Source organism: Catharus ustulatus, chromosome 1, assembly GCF_009819885.2.
Source record: "Catharus ustulatus isolate bCatUst1 chromosome 1, bCatUst1.pri.v2, whole genome shotgun sequence".
NCBI classification, from domain to species: domain Eukaryota; kingdom Metazoa; phylum Chordata; class Aves; order Passeriformes; family Turdidae; genus Catharus; species Catharus ustulatus.
Window position 1 is genome coordinate 158,472,110 of NC_046221.1, and position 14,901 is coordinate 158,487,010.

The following is a 14,901-nucleotide window of genomic DNA, read 5'->3' on the forward strand; positions in this document are numbered from 1 at the left end:
CATTTATTGTTGGAGAAATGTAGAGAAATAGTTGCCCAGTGTTGTGCTCCTTCCTGTTTATCTTTCCATTCAGACTGGTGCCATTGGTCATCAATAGCTCACTCCTCTTTTGCCTGTCACCTCTGCTAATGAGGGAACATCTGTGCCGCTGGCAGATGTGGCCCAAATGAGAGAGGGCTCGTTATATTCCTGCTCAGAGACCAGCCAGAGAGCCAGGGTGGATCTGTCTCTGTGCAAGGGCAGAGGCACAGCCACCCCCATTATAACAGTTCCCAAAACCTGAAGATACTGAGTTTTAAGTTTTGAAACCTTTGTATTTGTCATTATCTACAGAGGGAGGGAGAAACTAAAGACCTGGAGCTCTGCCAGTCTTTGCTATCTCTGTTGGAACCATGCTGTCCTGCAGAAAGGACTTCAAAGTTATTATCTTTTCTTTTTCTTTTTTTTCTTTTTTGAAATCTACAAGAGCTTAATGGTTAAAACATTTCTCCATTTTTCTTCTACTTTATCTGGAGTTACCCCATGTCCTAATCTCAGCTGCAAATGCAGAATCTATTTTACTGATGCCTGTTACAAATTTGTTTTGCCCATTCAGCCTGTATATTGCTTAGAGTGAGAGTGAACACATTTTGGAATTGCTGTTGTTGTATTAATATATTATTGCAGTAGTACTTGTTGTTACTGCTATTTTTATTTTTATTTTTGTTATTATTACTACTATTTTGTTTCTCTATATGCTTCAGTACAGTCATGCCATGACATAAGTTAAAGTCTTAAAAATTTAGATCAATATCCTTTACATCCCTGCACAAATGAGTCTTGAATTTTATTTATGGACAAATCCCCAACAACTCCCCAATTACTGCAACTGGTGACACATCAGAACTGAATCAGAGGAGCAAAAATTTCCTTTAGTGCTCTGTAGAAAGGAAAAAAAATGCTAAAAATCTATATGAAAGGTAAGTACAGATCTCTTGGACATAAAATTTTAACATTGACTTTCATTACAGGACAAGTTTTTATTCTTTATTTCTGAAAGTAATTTAATCTTACTTGAAGAGTGCTTTTATAGTGAGAAAAGGGTAAAAAGATTTCTGCTTAATGGCAGATAGTGATTTCCTCTCGGACAAATTTCTAGCTTCCTTTGATCCAGCCAATCTTAGGATATTCTTATATTAAAATGCATTAACTTTTATATATTTCAGTGCAACGTGTTCCAGTTTTAAGCTTTGTCCCATGCAAAGCCTGCAGCTTAAACAGAAAACTCTCTCAAGTTGCCAGAAACTCCTTAACTGCACTATGAAAACAAGAATTTAATTTGTTTTTAAACTCCTGAAGGACTGCCTGTTGTGTACATTTGGAATAACTAACTTCTGTTTCTCTGTAAGCTGGGATTGACTGGAGTCTTTAGATAAAATTGTTTTGCCCAACTTCTGAGGTAAGTATCCTGTATCAACAAATACCATGCTCCAGGAAGAGTCACTGTAGAAAAGGTTCTCACTATGGAGCCACTCTGCAGTATCTATATTTAGTTATAAAAGCTTGCTGCAAATGAATAGTGCTATAGAAATGTGAAATATAAATAATCATCATAATTAATGGGCTGTGTTCTTGCTGCAGCTCTCAGTTTAAAAGCTTATCACAGCTTGGGTATTTCTCTATCCTACATTTTCCTCTGTTATTTCTTAACTGCTCTAGTAAAGTGATCTGAGTTTGACTGTTCAGGACTGAGATATTTTCTCACCAAACATATTTAAAAGGAAAAAAATCAAAACATTTTGATTAAATCTATTATCATTTTTTTAAGTCATTTGCTTTATGTGAACTGTTCCTTAGCCATTTTCAAAAACCCTTTTTATATTGAGTACAGGATTTCCCCCTCTCCCTCCCTTCTAATAGAGAGGGAAACTGAGGTAGACTGAAGGGAGTATCTACAATTTTTGAGAGGCAGTACAAATTTGGAAACAAAGTACAAAGAAGGTCCAATTTTCAGAGCTTTTCGAACTTGTAGCAGTTATTCAACTATATAGAAGTTTTTTAATATTATGGACAACTTGAATTAATGTTCTTTCAAACCTGCTTATCTGCCTGAGTATGGACAAGAGCAGCCATGAGTGGTTTAATTCTGCTGAGCTGGAATTCACGGCATTGAAGGTACACTCATCACAGCAGTCTGCACCCGTGTGCTCAGAGGTAAGAAGGTGCCCACACAAGAGCTCATGCTCAGGATGCACAATTTCACTGCACCTTATGTACCATACAATCTAATATACTAGGGAAGACAATGTGAAATATTGTGATGTTTCCTTAAATCTACCTGGGAACATGATCAGTGACCCACGCGTGTGCAAAAAAATAAAGTCTACCCATCAATTCCACTCTCTCTTTTGGCAAAAGTACTCGACCTTCCTCGTTGTAAATTCCATGTCTACAGAAGAAATAAAAAAGTGCTTTAAGACCAACCTGTTAGTGCTGCTTCATGCCAACTAAATTTACCTCTTTAAATTTATTACTTTTTTTTTTGCTTGCCCTGCTCTGCCCAAAATCACTCTCCTTTTTGCCATTGATTTCTATAGCAGCCAGAAAAAGCCAGGAAGTATATTTGCATATTTGCATTCATGAAGAGGAATAACTAGGCTGTCATTTCAGCCAGTTCTCCCCAAAACAGATGTGTACTGGGGTCTAAAAGCACAGGATGGATAGCAGAAAACCCCTCTGAACTGACTGGGATTTGAACTGGAGCTTTGGAATTAGAAACACTTAGGAATTAGAAAGCTCCTATTGGAGTATTTGATGTGTTGAATTAACCACGACTCAGACAGGTTTTTATCTGAGAGTGAGAGTAAAGCCCATGAGAGGGTAGAAGAGGAGGCAGAGGCAGCCCTGGAAGGTGTCAAAGGGCTGGATTCAGCAGAGCAATGGTTACTGACAACATTCCCAAATGTACAATATTTGGAGGATGCAGATAGAAAGTTGGAACTGAAAAGATCCACTTTTGATACCTCAGTAACTTGCCTGTCATGCTTTAATTCTTAAATATATTCTCACATCTGATGATTTGCTCATTTCTTTCATATTTTCTTGTCTGTTAGATTTTAGACTTCAGATACTTGGTACAAAATAACAACTTTGCTTTCTTTCTTCTCTAATGTATTGCATAAAATTAACATCCTTATCTGTATGCAAGAACAAAGAAAATATTTTCCAATAAATTTTTACCCTAAAGAAAGGGGAAATCAAGAAAGTATAGGCTATACAATGTGAAAACTTTTTAAAAAAGCAAAACTACTTTTTTGTCCACTTTTAAATGTTCATTTAGAAGGTGCTACCAAAGTGCCACAGTGCTAGGAGTCACTCTTCTGTCAATGTGGGGGAAGGTTCAGAAAGGAAAAGATAACCTTGTAGCCTAAAATGTCTGAATTGAAGAAATAAAAAAAGAAAATAGTACAAACTATAAAAATGTGTTATTAGGAGCTAGTAAGAATTTCTGGTAGTGGCTGGGAATTCAACATACAGATATGGGGACAAGGATCTGGATGTACTTGTACATCACAGGATGACTGAGTCAGCAGGGCTACATATCCATGGAAAAGGCTGATGGGATCCAAGGCTGGCTCAGAAAAAACAATGCCAGTGGAGAACAAAAATCATATTTATCAAGCAGTTCTGGTAAAACTTTGACAGAAGTAGTAGATACAATTCAGAAAATATGATCTTGAAATGGAATAAATAAACATAAGCCTCATGGAAAACTAGAAATAAAATTAAAAAGAATAACAGTAGCAATTTGCATTTAAACAAATAAGTTCAATAGTATTTAAAATTATTTAAATTGTTTATATATTTTAATATTTAAACAAATAACTCAATAACTTTAAAAAAAATAAGGCCAGAAGAGATTCTCATCCCAACAATGTAGACACTGGGATTGGACAGGAATCACTGACAAGAAATAAAATCTGCAATAGGATAAAGGCTGGCATAGGAAATAGACCATAACATTGGCTCAGAATAAAAATAATGGGAATTTCTGGCTGTTTGATTAATGAGGTGCTGAAATAAATTCAAAATAGGAGGGAAGGAGTAAAAAATGCTTTGTGATGTATTAATCCTCTGTCAAATGTGTAATAAGATATTTGACTACCACTGAATGCAGTGTCTGTTAAGCAGTCATACACATTCAAGAGGAGTTGCTGCCATGTCTGGAAAGGATGGGGCCATTGCTTGCCTATGCAAGAACGAGCTGAGTTTTATGCATCTCTCAGACAGGGAGCTGGGACAATGACTTTGTCAGATTGGCTGGATCAGATATATCACGGGTGGTGTCAAAACTTGGCACAAGTAGCTGAGATTCTGAGATTTCTAACCCTTTCTGAGTCCCTGAGATTTCTTCTGCTGCTCCTTCAGTCCACTCAGGTAAGTACTGCTGTTTCCAAACCCATCTATTCACAGGTGGTGTGAACTTATCATTTTCTGTCTGGAGATAATAGGGATTAAAAATGAAAATCAAACAGACAAACAAAGCAAGATTTTCTGAACCAAATTGCTGCTTTGAACATAGTAGAAGTCAGTGATAATGGATTTTTAAACACAGTAACAAGCAATGAGCTTCATTATCAGGAGAGAGGAAGAACATGTTGATATTTCAAGGTTTCTATGTTGCTGAAGACAACTTTTGAGAGACTTCAGCAAAAATCAAGTCTCTTCTTGAGACATGAGAAATTACTCAGTAGATGAGCCACTTTCCACTTAATGTTTATGATTTTACCTTGACAGCTGCTAAGACAAGGTAGAATTTTGAGTTGCTGGGGGGAGAAGTTCTATCCCAATTACTTATTGGCTCTTCACCTGACAGTATTGATCAGTCCCTTTTCTGAGAGCAAGAGGGTCTGTTCAGGATGGTCCTAGCCACGTGTAACAGAATACACGAGTCCTTCTCATTCCTGTTGCCCAGGACATGATCACCTGAAACCATTTACTGTCCCATTCCAAGCTCCTCAGTTCTGTGTCCCAGTAGTTACAGAAATCACAGGTATTTCAGTGATGCTGACTAAAAATAGCACGAGGACTGAAATTAATAGCTTTATATAGATAGTTATAGATACATTTCTAGATGTAGGTGTATCAGTCCAAAGGTATATTGGTATATCAGTATACAGATATAGATGATATATCACACTACAATTGGAAGTTTGTCCCATCATGATGAGACCTGGCAGGCAAAAGGATAACCTTAGAGTTGTGTGATCATGCCATAAAAAAGACAAAATCACAAAGACAAGCAATTTATCCAGGACCCAGATCTAGTGAGGGACTGACTGGGAATAACACCTCTATTTCTACAGCTCCTACCTCCCATTTTCATTTTGGGGATCTAGTTCTCTTCCTTTTTTTCTTTTTTTTTTTCTCCTCCTTTTTTGCTTGGACTCCTAATCAGAGCAAGAAACAAATAATTAAATCTACATTTCAGATTTACAGAAGGAAAAATAGTCTGAATAAACACAACTTAACTGCAACTTTTTTTCCCTAGCTCCTAACACTCATGCTGAAGACTCACCACTTTTTGTGTCATAATGTACAGTAGTTTCACGAATACAAGCCGCACGGATTATAAGCCGCACCCCCGGTGCCTCGACAATGTTGCTGTCTTTGTCAATAGATAAGCCGCACCACGAATATTAGCCGCACTTTCGTTCGTCGCGAGAATCCGTGCGCAGCTTTCACAAATTGGCCAATTAGTAACAGGATCGCGGCATAGCGGGCTTTACTGGCTCGGGGCGGGGCCAGGAAGGCTCGGCCTGCTCATGGTTGCCGACGGGGCCGGGTGGCCCAGCTCAGCGCCACGGCTCGGCGGGGCTGGCCGGCTGGTGCTGCCGCCGCCGCCGGGCTCGCTGGCCCCCCTCTCCCGTCAGCACCGCCCCGCTGCCGCGTTCGCTCGCCCGGCTGGCAGGGCTGCCGCCGCCGGGCTCGCCGCCCGCCCCGCTGCCGCTTTCGCTCGCCCTGCGCTGCGCCTCGCGAGCGCCGCGCCTCGCGAGCGCCGCGCCCGCCCCGCGGCGCCGGCGCTTCGCTCGCGGCGGCGGCGCTTCGCTCGCGGCGGCGGCGCTTCCGCGAGTGGCGGCGGCGCTTCGCGAGCGGCGGCGGCGCTTCCGCGAGTGGCGGCGCTTCGCTCGCGGCGGCGGCGCTTCCGCGAGCGGCGGCGGCGCTTCCGCGAGCGGCGGCGCTTCCGCGAGCGGCGGCGCTTCGCTCGCGGCGGCGGCGCTTCCGCTCGCGGCGGCGGCGCTTCGCTCGCGGCGGCGGCGCTTCCGCGAGCGGCGGCGGCGCTTCGCTCGCGGCGGCGGCGCTTCCGCGAGCGGCGGCGCTTCGCTCGCGGCGGCGGCGCTTCCGCGAGCGGCGGCGGCGCTTCGCTTGCGGCGGCGGCGCTTCGCGAGCGCCGCCTTCGCTCGCCCCGCCGGCAGGGCTGCCGCCGCCGCCACCAGGCTCGCCGGCCGCCCCCTCCCGTCTGCACCGCCGCCGCGTTTCCTCGCCCTGGCCGGCACTGCAGGCCCCCGCACCGCCGGGCTCCCCCACGCTGCTGGCCCCGATTATGCTGGGCTTCCCCCGCTACCAGGCAGCCCCACCCGCCGGCCTTCCTGCTTCTGCCATGCTCCCCTGCACTGCTAGCCCCAGTTCTCCCGGGCTCCCCCGCCCTGCTGGCTCAGGCTCTGCCGCCCGCCCCCACACTGCTGGCCCCGCCTCTGCCAGGCTTTCCCACCTCTGCCGGGGCCGGCCGGGCTCCAGCTTGGCTTGGGGCTGCCGCGGGCTCTCACTTCCGTGTTGGCAGCTTTTAGAATTTTGTTAATAGATTAGCCGCCCCGGAATATTAGCCGCACTTCCGGGTTTCCACCAAATTTTTGGTCAAATTGGTGCGGCTTGTATTCGTGAAATTACTGTATATTAAATGCAGGAAATCAGTCTGAGATGTATTATTGATTTAGGAGAATCCACATGCAATTACTTTTTAAAAATTACAACATACTTCAGACTGTAATAACTGTGCCTCTTTATAGAAGTAGGGGTTGTAATCTAGCCATTATAATTCCATAACCAGCTGCTTCCAACTATTCACATGTGTGAAACACCGCACAGCTTCCAATTTATTTTTTTGGAGTTTTTTTAATGAATTTGCCACTTTCAGACTCCTACAGAGAGTAATTTCCTTGGAAAGTGTCTTCATCTAAATAGCATTTAAGTATGCCACAAAGAATATCAACAAAGACAAATTGTACCACATCTCAACACAATCAAATGCTTATTTATTTATCTCCTGAAAACCTGATCAAGATGGAATGAGCTGAAGTTCTCTCAGAGCAAACTAGAAAATGAGGAGAAGCTCTTGGCTGACAGGAGTTCTAAAATGCACAAGCAAGGCTGATCTGCATTGTTGCAGCCTCACACAATAATCTGTGGAAACAGAATAGGACAAAAGTCTGTTGTGAACACAGGATGATTGGTAGCACTTATGTTTGTGTAAAAGCTCACCAGTAAGATTACTTCATATTATTTTAAATATATTTAGAGAACTGACCTGATACCTAGTGTCCAGGGTGGCTGTAGCTCCAGTCTTTATGATGCATAAGACCTGATCCTATCCAGGTGTTTTCCAGAAAGAGTTAAATTATTTTATATATAATATTAAATTTTTATATATTTATACATTTATATCTTTATATATATATATATATATTTATATATATAGCATTATATTACATTATCCCCAGACAAGATTTGGGTGCTGTGCACCATAAAAAGATGAACCTGAAGAGTTTGAAATTTAAATACATTTAAATTGTCAGTACTCTGTATAGAAAGATTGGCAAAATTCCTACCTGTTTTCATAGACTTGGGAACATTGCTCTTACAGCTATTTCTGAGCTAAGAACATCACAGGAAAATAAATTCATAGGCAAATGAATTATCAGACATATGGATAATGTTAATTTGAAACAAACTGTGGGCTTTACATAAAGTTCACACAAAATGCCAACAGGATTCCAGTTTCACCTTGGAATGACACTTTCAGAGCTGGAACAGCAACCTAACTGCTGTGTTAATCATACTGATTTTCTCCTGCACTTTATTTCAAACAGTGATATGTGAATGACTGATGCCCATAAAACAATAGAAAGAAACCCATGAAGTGACTGCAGGAATATATTTAAGACAAAAATAAAGTATATTCTGCCCCCACCAAGCACATGAATTGAATCAAAATGACAGGAAAATTAAGAACAGGAAAGATATAATCTTTCAGCAATTGCTAGTTTTTTTTGTTGGGTTTTTTTCAGGTTTACTGAAAGCCACAGTGGCAACAACATTATGAAATTATTTATGGTTTTTAGAAAATATACAAGTTCACTTTATCAATTTTAAAGTCATCAAGATTAGGTATATATCTGTAACGAAATTGGGTTCACTAAGAAATGACCACTGTGTAAGGTCAAATACCACTACACTAACTTTACTCCATTCTTCAACATCTGGAAGGAGCCCTGTAGATGGAAAAGAGCTCTGAGTTTCTGTTTGTACTCAGCACTGCAAATTCTTCTCTGTCTGGAATAAAACAGCTCTCTACAGCATCTGTTCCTGGCATTATTAGGAGAAAAAAAACCAAAAAAACAAACAAACAAAAAAAAAGAATATTTTAGATTCTTGAGGAAAAATACAAAAAATACAAGGTTCAATCTTCTGCATCTTACTTTAATGACTACATGCTGTTGAGGGGAAGTCATATGATGGACCACTAATGATTTAAGGTTTAATTTGTAATGTTATCTTCCCTAATTTTGTCTTTCTTTTTTCTTCTCCACTTTATGTAAATCTACTCTGCCACAAGTGCACTCATGTAACATTCATCTGGATTATGTGCTATAAATTCAATATTTACCCTCTATCGCAAACAAATTTATTTTTTTTCCTATTTAGACTGCTGCAAAGAGTATCCTGTGCAGGGTCAATAATAATGTCTAAGTGTTACACATCCGTCAGTGTAATTTCTAAAATGGACAATCAATTGATCCTGCCTTCATTTATTAAATCAATCAATCAAACAAATAAATAAATAAATCAAACCCCAGAAACAAGGCATAACAACCCTGTGAATTCTTGTTTTGATAATCTTTTAAACTCTTCTTTCCCAGATTAAAACTTTTTTGTTAATTGGTTCCTAGTATTTCTTCCAGCACTATTTTTTCTCATGTGAAATATTTGAAAGATAGGGTAATGTTTGGGTAAATGTATGGTATTAAAGCTTGGAATAGATAAAACTCTTTCCTAGTTCTGGCAAAGGATGATTGCATGACCTAAATAAAATCACTTGATTCCTCTATCCACCAGTTGCAGGTGTCTGACTACAGCCATGCAGTCATATAAATTTCAGGTGTTCTGCATAATCAAATTTAATTTAATTTAATTTATCCTAAGTTTTACAACATTTTTTCTAGCTTTGAATGTCTGAATGAGAACCTGCAGGACAGGGACTGTCTCATATTCTCAATATGCACTAATCCTACTCTAATTGGCTTTCTAGTGGAAAGAGACTTCTAGGGATACATTCGTAGGAATGATAAATACCAATAATTTAAAGAACTTAATGAAACTATCTATTTCAATGACACATTGCCATGTGAAAGAGAAAAGTTAAGCCAGGGAAACATTTACAAATCAGGGCATTAAATGCAGTGTTGAACTTCCATAATGTAATACTGTGTAACAAGACTGTGATAGACAGTTGGTGTGGCAAAGTACTCATTTACAACAGTGGCCAGTTTAGCAGGAGGAACAAAATGTTCACTAATTTCAGTCTTTTAATAAAGTATGGTCATAGTTTTCATATTTTAGTTGTGAGGGTAAAAGCATGTTATTCCTATTATTATTATTATTATTATTATTAATATTATTCAGAAATGTTGAGGATCAAAAAATGAGTTGTATTGAGACACACTGGAAAGGGAAAACAGATGCAGATACAAGAAGACTGGTAAATCTGTAATTCTGTATTGAATTGCCATCAATGAAGAAGCGCAAATTATACCAAACCTTCAAATAAACTGAATTTTAGTCAGTTTACACAGTATTATTTAAGGGTCATCTTGAAATCTGATGGTCGATAAATCTGAGGTTTGGCTTACTGATCTGAGCTTAACTATAAAAAATATTATCCAAGCTCAAACACTGAGCTATGGCAATGGCATTGCTACCTACTGGGGCATTCAGTGCTTTTTTGAGGTGTCCCTGCCTATGGCAAGAGGTCAGAACTGGGTGATCTTTGAGTTCCCTTCCAACCCAAACCACTCCATGATTTATTAAGTGCAAGACATGCATATATCATTCCTGGGTGACTTTTTACCACCTTTAAATGTTAATGTGAAGTCTTTTTCCAAAATAACAGAAGTTCCTCTGTTCAGTCTGACTTTTTAAAATGTTTATGTTCAAGATTATTAAAACAGCCAAATGCTGTAAAAGCTTGTCATAGCCTCTAAATCAGTCCAAAATCTGGGACTGAACCTGATATGGACATGCTTGTTCCCTGAAAACCTGCAACAATCACTATGTTTTCTTTTGGGTTTTGCTTGTATATTTGGTTGAGGAGCAAAATCTTTAAGAAACTCTCTGGGACATAAAGAGTAAAACTTTCAAGCAAATTTTCAAATATTATTCTGAATTAAAACACAAATATTTTGAGGAGACTAAATATACATAAGAGGAGCATAAGTGAATAAGCTATACATCTTGGGGGTAAGATTTAATTTAAAAACCCTCAAGTGTCAGGGAGTGAAAAGGGAAAATAGAGGATTTGTTGCCCCATTCAGCACAGTTTTTTTAACAACAATATGATTTCAGGCTCTTTAACTTTTTAAATGAAATGGTTTTGATCAAATGTAGCACTCAGGAAATGTGAGATTAATGCCTTTGACAGAAGCACAAAACAGAGTAAACAGTCATTACACAGGTTTCATGAGAAAGCTCAGCCACTGCCCTTGAATGTGATCTTTCGACTTTTATTATCGACTCTAACTCCTCAAACTGCCAGCTGTGCCATTTCTATTTTTTTGGAGCCATTTTACAAGGAGTACAAATGAGGCCACCACAGTCATGGGGGGTGAAAGGTTAGGCTGAGTTCAGAGAAGCGTGTTCATTTTTGCCTGGTTTACCAAACACACAGTCCATGAAACCCTGTATTAAGTTTGAAACAATATCCTGAAAAATATAGAATAAAAAACTATATTTATTTTTTAAAAAATTAATTATTTGGAAAGCAAACATTACCTACACTTCATGGAGTTTCATTCCAAACTCCAGATCACCATTAGGAAGATCATTCTAGGGTGGAAGTGTGTTCATTATTCTTATTTGCAATCTCAGACAATATTAACTCGTGTCTTCAGTTTGAAAAGTCTATAGCAATGTTAACAGGTGCAGATAAAATGTGGCTGCAGGCAAGCTAGAACTTTATAAGATTCATAAAATCATAAAGGCTGGAAAAGACATCTGAAATTGCAAAGAGCAAACATCAACACAGCACCATCACCATGTTCATCACAAACAAACAAACAAAACAAAACAAAACAAAACAAAAATCACAGAAATGTAGCCAAGTCTTCTAAAAAGCATTTTTTAAGACTATGTCAATGGTCTGGAAGAAATCTGGAAGTGAAGCTATTTTCTAAATAGTCTGATGTTACAAGCAATTTCCTAGGTGATGGGTGACCCATGTTCAAACCTTCTATTGTCCTGATTTGAAGCTGAAAACAACTGTCACTTTCATAAGGTAGAAATGCTGTTTTTCAGATGACTTTTGCACTTTCTCCTTGATAAGATGAGAAATATTGTTTGCTAAAGAGCATGACAAGATTGAATAGCTTTTTGGAATTCGAAATGGTAACTTAGGACTCTCAGTGCATTTACCTGTGACTCTTGGTTTATTTTTTCACACAGTAAAAATAGTTTATCCAATGAAAGAGGTGTCAGATCAAGTGCCAGGAGAAAAACCCACATTAGTGTTATGGGTCTCACCTCATAGACTAGCTTTGGATCCCAGACTGTGAAAAACATTTTAGCTTCTGCTTTATATGAATTTGTCTGCTAGTTTCTATTGAAGAAGGGATGTTTTTTCTTCACTTTTTATGAACTTCTTATTGTATCATTTTTATCTAACATTAAAGAGCTGTCATACTGAATTTTGGAAGCAGCTACAAGTCAACAGCACAATTTAAGATTCCTTTCCCCCTTTTATTTGCAAGTAACAGTCACTTTTGAAAGCATTCCTCATTGCAATTGCACCACAAGATGTATTTAGTGTACAGCTCATTCACCTGAAGATGGATAAATGACTTGAAGATGCCCAGAGAAAAGAGGATGAACAGTTGCAAGTGCTAATCTGTACAATTAGCAACACTTACTTTTAATTGATAAATTACTAGCTAAAATCTTTTTTCCTTTAAGAAATTACTTAGACCAATAAACTGCCTTTTTAAAAACTATATCTACTACACCAGCTATAGAAATGTAAATTTGAGACTGCAGCTGCATATAAAGTAGTGAATAATTTATTTTCCCCTTATCTCTTTTCCTTCTCTTACATAACTGTTTTTCACTAGATACTGGCAGATTTTTAAAGTTATGGTATTTTTTAAAGTTATAGATCTTATAATATGATCTCATGTTAATGCTGGACAATTAAATGACACAATTAAATTATTATTTATATCATATTCAGCACAAGAAGTAATGTGATACATTCCAGAAAAAACATTCCATCTTGATTTTTACTGCAGGAGCATCTACCATTTCCATTTGTAATTTATCCAGTAGTTAATCATCCCCACTGCAGAACAGGTATGATGTGAATATATGCATTGAGGGAGCATGTAAGACTGAGAGCAGAGAAACCAAAAAGGAATCCCAATGAGGAATTTTTAGAGTTTGAACCCCCAAACTTTCATCAGAGATGTAAGCAGGCTCCACAGCTAGTAATTTCAAATTCTTGCCATGACCTTAAACTCTGTTCTTTTTACATGTCTTTTTATTTTCTCTTTGTGTGTTACTCTGAGCACCAATATGTTTTATTTATGTTTTTTTTCAAAAATGGACAGAACATATGAGGAAGAGTTTCTTTTGCTTACAGTGTTACTTTCAATGTTAATATCTGTCAAACTATTTGTCTTTTGAAGGGTAGAGTTTTTTATGAATACATAATTTATACAGTATAATTTGCAAATAAAACCAGAAATACTATCTTTAAATGTGCCAGTTATGTAAGTGATGTCAGATTTCAGATCATCTTCATATGCTGCCTTGTTGAATAAATAATTCACATTGAGGTAAAGTGTATATTTTTACTCCTTTCCTAAATAGTTCAAATACTTTGCCAAAGTAATCTTCCTACAGTCTGATTATAAAGAAGATTTGGTTTAAGATTTAAGCATATTTTCTAACATCTCCAATCACATATAAACAAAGTTAAATTTATGTTTGTTTTTTTCTGGACAAACAGATTTTAGTATATACATTTTTTAAATTAGGAGAGTTTTTTGATCCACATTAATGCACTGACTGCTCCTAAACAACACAGCTGTATTCACACTGAGTTACTGTCACATGCAGTGAATAGAAAAAAGCTGTTCCTTCTTTTACATTCTCTAGGGGCCTGTTCTCCCCAGCCCAATAACTACATTTTTGTTTTGCTCTTGCACAGGAGATCCAAACTTCTACCAAGATTTCAAACTGCAGGAAACCGTGGAAGAACAGAATAAGAACAGGAGCCCCATCCTGGAACTTTTAGTAACCATACCCCATCACAGTGATGCCTTAAGTGTTTAGATTTTGTATTTATTTTATATTTATGTCTTCACACTTTGGTCAGACAAAACAATCCAGGCCTGAGATCCAAGGACACCCTCTGCCTCGGGCCCTGAAAAGTATGAACAAAAGAGAATTGGGGGGAAGCAAACTGGGGGCATGTGACCTCATCACCTGAAGCTGTAATTGTGGGATTAACCACTGATGTACTAATAGACCAAATTTATATCTGTCTAAAAATCTCATGACCATCATCCATCTTGGATGTAGCCCCTTGGGGAGGCCTTGTCTGCCCTTAATGTACCTGAAAGCCCTTCATTAAATATAACTGCTTTTATCCTTTTAACTTTGTCTGGCCTCTCTTTCTAGGTAAGCCTGACATAGGCATCGACAGAGCTACAAGCAGGGCAGCCACTGAAAATGTGAGGGTGATCATGTTAAATACATCTACGGGTGTGGCTTTATTTATCAATCAGTAATGGCAAAAAAAACCCCCAGTGAATTAAATATTTAGCTTCACTAGCTCTGTGGTACTTGAAAACCTTTCCATTTGATGTGGCAGATGTTTATTAAGAGTTTTCAAGAGGCTGATGCAGTGTTTTTACCTATGACTGCCTACCAGACCTCCAGATGAACCAAGATTCTTAGACAGTCAACACTGCACTTTTCTGCCTCCAGGTTCTGTCACTTATCTTTCAAGCAGGTACATACAATGGGATGCACATGAAGACAAAAGTGCTTCTTTTTGACCTTCAAACTGTCTGTTTGGACATGAAGGTGTCTGAGGTAGCACACATCCAAAATTAAACAAAAAAGGAAGACACATTATATTATCTCGGTTGCAACACAGAGATGGCTGCAGCTGTGGCTTGTGCAGTGCAATTCAGCAGAGTGAGTTGCTTTGCCCACAGAATGTGTAAATGTACCTGCCCCTCTGCAGTTTTCCATTGCTTGTTTTTTATTGTTACCTCCATTTTCTTCTGCTCTTGAAAGGTAAATCCCTGTTGCCTCCTAACACATGATTATTTTGCACTGAAGTTTGAAAAATTATACTGATATGAGCTG

At 38.9% G+C, this 14,901-nt stretch overlaps 1 long non-coding RNA gene across 2 annotated transcripts; it reads left to right on the plus strand.

Annotated features, from left to right (window-relative positions):
• Positions 1 to 211: 211 nt before the first annotated feature.
• LOC117003695 lies at positions 212 to 14,167 on the plus strand. 2 transcript variants are annotated; one of them, XR_004419590.1, is made up of 3 exons: positions 212 to 959; positions 4,266 to 4,416; positions 13,733 to 14,167. It is a non-coding gene; the product is annotated as an uncharacterized LOC117003695 (long non-coding RNA). The 2 variants fall into 2 exon arrangements; XR_004419560.1 differs by lacking the exon at positions 212 to 959 and adding an exon at positions 973 to 2,193.
• The last annotated feature ends 734 nt before the right edge of the window (positions 14,168 to 14,901 follow it).